The sequence below is a fragment of the Myotis brandtii genome, unplaced genomic scaffold (assembly GCF_000412655.1).
Source record: "Myotis brandtii unplaced genomic scaffold, ASM41265v1 scaffold246, whole genome shotgun sequence".
Taxonomy (NCBI): Eukaryota; Metazoa; Chordata; class Mammalia; order Chiroptera; family Vespertilionidae; genus Myotis; species Myotis brandtii.
In genome coordinates, this window is record NW_005359310.1 from 831491 (window position 1) to 836529 (window position 5039).

Consider the following 5039-nt stretch of genomic DNA (forward strand, 5'->3'; position numbering starts at 1 on the left):
GGAACCAGAAGGTCACGGTTCGATTCCAGGTCGAGGGCACATGTCTGAGTTGCGGACTCGATCCCCAGTGGGGGGCCTGCAGGAGCCAGCCAGCCGATCAATGATTCTCTCTCATCACTGATGTTTCTATCCCTCTCTCCCTATCTCTTCCTCTCTGAAATCAATAAAAAATATTTTTAAAAAAATCAGGCCCTATATTTCGAGTTCTAACAACAATTTGGAAAATTTAAAGATAAATAAAGGACCATTGGGAAGGTTAAAAGAAACAATTCGCCCATCTTGCTGGGCCCGTAGTGTGCGGAGAGGCACGTGTTATATAGAACACGGGGAAATTGTTATGGTGAATTGGTTCATTTCAATAAGCATCTACTAAACACCTACCGTGGACCACGGCCCTGTGCTTGGAGCTAGAGATGCAATGAATGAGCCTTCACAGAACTCCCAGTCCAGAGGAAGAAAAAGACAGTTAATTCCACTCCTAAGTATTTACCCAAGGGAATGAAAGCATACATCCACACCCGGCTGGTGTGGCTCAGTGGCTGGGTGTTGGCCCAGGCACCAAGAGGTCGCTGGTTCGATTCCTGGTCAGGGCACAGGCCCGAGTTTTGGGCTCGATCCCCAGTAGGGGGTGCACAGGAGGCAGCCGATGGATGTTTCTCTCTCATCGATGTTTCTCTCTCTCCCTTCCTTTCAAAAAAATCATATTTTTTAAAAAATTAAAAATACATCCACACAAAGATTTGTTCAAGAAGGTTCATGACAACTTTATTCTTAATAGCCCCAAACTGGAAATGGCTCAGGTACCCATCAATAGATGAAGGGATAAAAAACTGCAGTACACCCAGACAGTAGAATACGATTCAGCAATAAAGAGGAACTAGCTACTGATTTTATGTAGCATGTCTGAACCTCAAAAGCACGCTAAGGGTGAGAAGCCCTGAGCGATGCGATTTCATGTATAGAGAGCTCAGAAACATGCAGGACTGGGAAACCATCGGGCGAGGGGCTCCTGGGATGGGGGCAGCGGAGGGGTCGCTGGAAAGGGCAGGAAGGAACTGAGTGGCGAGACAGTGTTGCGTGCGGTGCTCGGGGTCAGAGGGCACGGGGTTATGTCCTTGTCCCGATTCGGCAAATGCACATTTCAGATTTGTCTGTGTCATTGTCCAGCAACATAAAGAGATTGAACTCCAGTGAATGGGGTACATCACTGAGGATTTAGAGAGACGTGTGCTGATGTCCAGAATTAACTTTGAAATGTATCAGAAACGAGACGGGTTAATAGATGGATAGCAGCAGGGGAAGAGGGAGAAATGTGATCAAACAAGCATCATGCGTGTGAATGGTGGAAACAAGATGCTAGAGAAGTAGGTGTTAACTAAAATTCTTCCAACTTCGCTGTACTTTTATTTTTAAATATATTTTATTGATTTCAGAGAGGGAGGGAGAAAGAGAAACATCAATGACGAGAGAGAATCGTGGATCAGCTGCCTCCTGCACGCCCTACACTTTGCTGTACTTTTAAAATGTTTCCTAATAAAACTTTGGGGGAGAGACAATGCTTTTTAGTTCACACTGGACTTTGGTAACCGGCGTGGTGGAGAGCCAGCTTTCTCCTCTGAGGGAGCACAAAGGAGCAACGATCGTTCCTGCTGGGGACGGAGGGAGCAGGGTCAAGGAGAGGCTCGGAGAGGAGGCGTCCTAGAAATGGGCCTGAAAGAGAAGATTTAAAGGCAGAGGGGGTGGGGGAGGGCGCCCCAGGAGGGAAAACAGGGCAGCGGGAATTCCCGACCCTTTTCTGACAGAAGGACAAGGGCATCTGGTGTGGACTCAGCTGTGGGAAGCCACTGAGCAGGATGCATGTGCAGAGTGTGTGTGCATGCATGTCTGCAAGTATGTGTGTGTGTATGTGTGCATGGCTGCATGTGTGTGCATGTATGTGTATGCGTGTGCATGCCTGCACGTGTGTGTGTGTGTGATCTGGCAGCCAAGATAGAGGACAGTGGAGTGGGGGTGGGGAGGACAGCCAACCCTTTTCGGAAGCTGCAGAGAATGGCGGGAGAGGAGGCTGATGAGCCCACTGTGCCCAGGGCGCCTTAGCCTGACAGACGGACAAGGGCATCTGGTGTGGACTCAGCAGTGGGAAGCCACTGAGCAGGATGCATGTGCAGAGTGTGTGTGCATGCATGCCTGCAAGTGTGTGCATGTGTATGTGCGCATGGCTGCATGTGTGTGCATGTATGTGTACACATGTGCATGCCTGCACGTGTGTGTGTGTGTGATCTAACAGCCAGGATAGAGGACAGTGGAGTGGGGGTGGGGAGGACAGCCAGGCTGTGGTAGAATTTTCTGTTGCTTTTATTAGCAAGCTGAAAACAAGGGCAATTTTTGTGACAGAATGTGGTCAAGACATGACCTTCCTGAAGGTGAGAAGTTTTTAAATGTTTTTTAATTTATTGATTTGAGAGAGAGAGAGATCAATTAGCTGTTCCACTTATCTGTGCATTCACTGTTGCTTCTTTCATGTGTCCTGACCGGGGATCGAACCCGCAACCTCGGCTTATCAGGACAACGCTCTAACCAACTGAGCACCCAGCCAGGGTGGGAGGGCTTTAAAAGAGCAGGAAGAGAACTGGGTTTGTCCCAGTTCCCAGCTCTCTGGGAACTTTGATCCTTAAAGACTTCCTGTTCCCTTGGAGGCGCTGGGCTGTCCACTGACCTCCCCTCTGGCCCTCGGCCACGGCCCAGACAATGGAGTGCGCTCGCCCGCAGGGCCCTCCAGAAAGAACAGAGCCGGAGCCCTCGCAGCCCTGCTGTCCTCGCCTTCCCGCCTGGCGCCCGACTCCTCCTCCGTGAATGGCTTGTGTTGGGCGGCTGGTGCTCCGTGCTGCCTCCCAGGTTCAAGACTGCTCCGCTCAGGCCCTCGCTGGTGTGCCTCGATGGATAGAGCGTCGGCCTGCGGACTGAAGGGTCCCGGGTTCGATTCCCAGTCAAGGACATATGCCCAGGTTTCAGGCTTGATCCCCAATAGGGGGCGTGCAGGAGGCAGCCGATCAATGATTCTCTCTCATTGATGTTTCTATCTCTCTCTCTCCTTCTCCCTTCCTCTCTGAAATCCATAAAAAAATATTTAAAAATAAAAAACAAATCAACGGAAAGGTATCCTTGGACGAGTCTCTGAAGATGTGATAGGACTCACCGCCCACCGCCGGGTGGAGAAGAACAGACCAAGACGGTGTGTGAAGCCCAGCTGGGCCTTCCACCTCCCAGGTGTCGGCCTCCACCTCCCAACATTCACAGAGGACGCGGCGTGACTTCCGGAAAGGGCCCTCCCTGGCCAGCACCCTCAGCACCTGCTGCCAGGCCTCACCGGGCCTTCCGGGAGAGCACGGACCGCCCGGCGCCCAGCCCTCGCCGGGTTGCAGGGAGAGCTCGCTTTTACCCTCCTCACCTCCTCTGATGCTCGGTGAGGTTGGGCTCCGTGCCGTGTTCACAGATAAGGCTCCGAGAGGCAGAGGCGGTACAGCTAGTCCAAGGTCACACAGCCAGAGCCCGGAAATTCACAGCCGGGCTTATCAGAAGGGGAGGAGCCTGCCCAAGGGTCCTGGCGCCCACGTGGGAAGAGGGCGAGGAGGGGGGACAGGGGGGCATTGCTCATCCGTCTGTGACAGCAAAAGGCCCAGAGATGCCCTAACCGGTTTGGCTCAGTGGATAGAGTGTCAGCCTGCGGACTGAAGGGTCCCAGGTTCGATTCCGGTCAAGGGCACGTACCTTGGTTGCGGGTACATCCCCAGTGGGGCGTGTGCGGGAGGCGGCTGATCAATGTTTCTCTCTCATCGATGTTTATAACTCTCTATCCGTATCCCTTCCTCTCTGTAAAAAATGAATAAAATATATTTTTTAAAAAAAGAATGAATGAATGAAAATAAGGGCTCCCAGGTGTGGGGTGGAGACAGTGCTGCTGCTGTGGGGGAGGCGGTCCCTCCAGGCCTGGCTCTGGGCGTGGCTCCCAGGCTCCCTGAGCCGGCAGCCCCTGTGGATACCCAGCTCCTCACGTGTGGGCTCAATATGGGCTTCGGAAGAATGCGGCTCAGATGCCAAGCCCGCCCGGCCCTCCGCCTCCTGGGGGAGGGGACCGTGTCCTCGGTAGCGTGTGCACCAGATGGCGAGAGCCTCCTGCCTCGGTCAGCCTGCGGAGTCCTCTGGGGTGTGCGGCATGTCTTCATCCACGTGGCTGTTCTTTTATGGGCCTTGCCCGCTGCCAGGGCTGGGTCCCTGGGAGCCCCAGAGCTCTGAGCAGACCCACCTTCCCCCCTCAGTATCTGTGGTGATTTAAGATATTTCTGAAGCCCGGCCGGCGTGGCTCAGGGGTAGAGCATCGACCGATGAACCAGGAGGTCACGGCTGGATTCCTGGTCAGGGCAGGTGCCCAGGTTGCAGGCTCCATCCCCAGTGGGAGGCATGCAGGAGACAACCAATCAATGGTTCGCTCTCTCCCTCTCCCTTCCTCTCTGAAATCAATAAAAATATATTTTTTAAAAAAAAGCCCTACCCGCTCTGGCTCAGTAGATAGAGCATCGGCCCACAGACTGAAGGGTCCCGGGTTCGATTCCAGCCAAAGGCACGTACCGTGGTCGTGGACTCCATCCCCGGCCCTGGTCTGGGCACATGGGGGAGGCAACCAATCCATGTGTCTCTCTCACATCGATGTTTCTCTCTGTCTCTCCCCCACCTTCCACTCTCTCTAAATATCAATGGAAAAATATCCTCGGGTGAGAATTAAACAAACAAGCCAAAATAATAAATGAAATATGTCTGAAAGCTCTCGGACACGCTTCCCTTTCGGTGGTGGGGTCGGATCCCCTGCCCTCGGGTGTGGGCGGACTTGGTGACTCGCTTGGAACGAGGACCGTGCGGCAGCAGCGATGCTACGACTTCAGAGGCCGAGGGTGACACGGTCACTGCTCCCGCCTGACCCTCCTCTCCCACGGCTCAGTCCCAGGGGAGTCAGGCCCGGGGTCGGCCAGATGGCCCGGCGAGGA